This window comes from Physeter macrocephalus, chromosome 9 (genome assembly GCF_002837175.3).
Source record: "Physeter macrocephalus isolate SW-GA chromosome 9, ASM283717v5, whole genome shotgun sequence".
Taxonomy (NCBI): domain Eukaryota; kingdom Metazoa; phylum Chordata; class Mammalia; order Artiodactyla; family Physeteridae; genus Physeter; species Physeter macrocephalus.
This window is the reverse complement of record NC_041222.1, coordinates 67,687,501-67,688,717: the sequence shown is the minus strand read 5'-3', so window position 1 is coordinate 67,688,717 and position 1,217 is coordinate 67,687,501.

Sequence of the window (1,217 nt, the reverse complement as noted above, 5' to 3'; positions counted from 1 at the left end):
GCTTTTCACATGCTTCTTGGCCATCTGTATGTCTTTGGAGAAATGTCTATTTAGGTGTTCTGCCCATTTTTGGATTGGGTTGTTTGTTTTAATATTGAGCTGCATAAGCTGTTTATATATTTTGGAGATTAATCCTTTGTCCATTGATTCATTTGCAGATATTTTCTCCCATTCTGAGGGTTGTCTTTTCATTTTGTTTGTAGTTTCCTTTGCTGTGCAAAAGCTTTTAAGTTTCATTAGGTCCCATTTGTTTATTTTTGTTTTTATATCCATTACTCTAGTATGTGTATCAAAAAAGATCTTGCTGTGATTTATGTCAAAGAGAGTTCTTCCTATGTTTTCCACTAAGAGTTTTATAGTGTCAGGCATTACATTTAGGTCTCTAATCCATTTTGTGTTTATTTTTGTGTATGGTGTTAGGGAATGTTCTAATTTCATTCTTTTACATGTAGCTGTCCAGATTTCCCAGCACCACTTATTGAAGAGACTGTCTTTTCTCCATTGTATAGCTTTGCCTCCTTTATCATAGATAAGTTGACCATAGGTGCGTGGGTTTGTCTCTGGGCTTTCTATCCTGTTCCATTGATCTATATTTCTGTTTTTGTGCCAGTACCATATTGTCTTGATTACTGTAGCTTTGTAGTATAGTCTGAAGCCAGGGAATCTGATTTCTCCAGCTCGTTTTTTTTTTCCTCAAGACCGCTTTGGTTATTCGGGGTCTTATGTGTCTCCATACAAATTTTAAGACTTTTTTTGTTCTAGTTCTGTAAAAAATGCCATTGGTAATTTGATAGGGATTGCATTGAATCTGTAGATTGCTTTGGGTAGTAGAATCCTTTTCACAATATTGATTCTTGCAATCCAAGAACATGGTATATCTCTCCATCTGTTGGTATCATCTTTAATTTCTTTCATTAGTTTCTTATAGTTTTCTGCATACAGGTCTTTCGTCTCCCTAGCTAGGTTTATTGCTAGTTATTTTATTCTTTGTGTTGCAATGGTAAATGGGAGTGTTTCCTTAATTTCTCTTTCAGATTTTTCATCATTAGTGTATAGGAATGAAAGAGATTTCTGCACATTTATTTTGTATCCTGCAACTTTACCAAATTCATTGATTAGCTCTAGTAGTTTTCTGGTGGCATCTTTAGGATTTTCTATGTATAGTATCATGTCATCTGCAAACAGTGACAGCTTTACTTCTTCTTTTCCAATTTGGA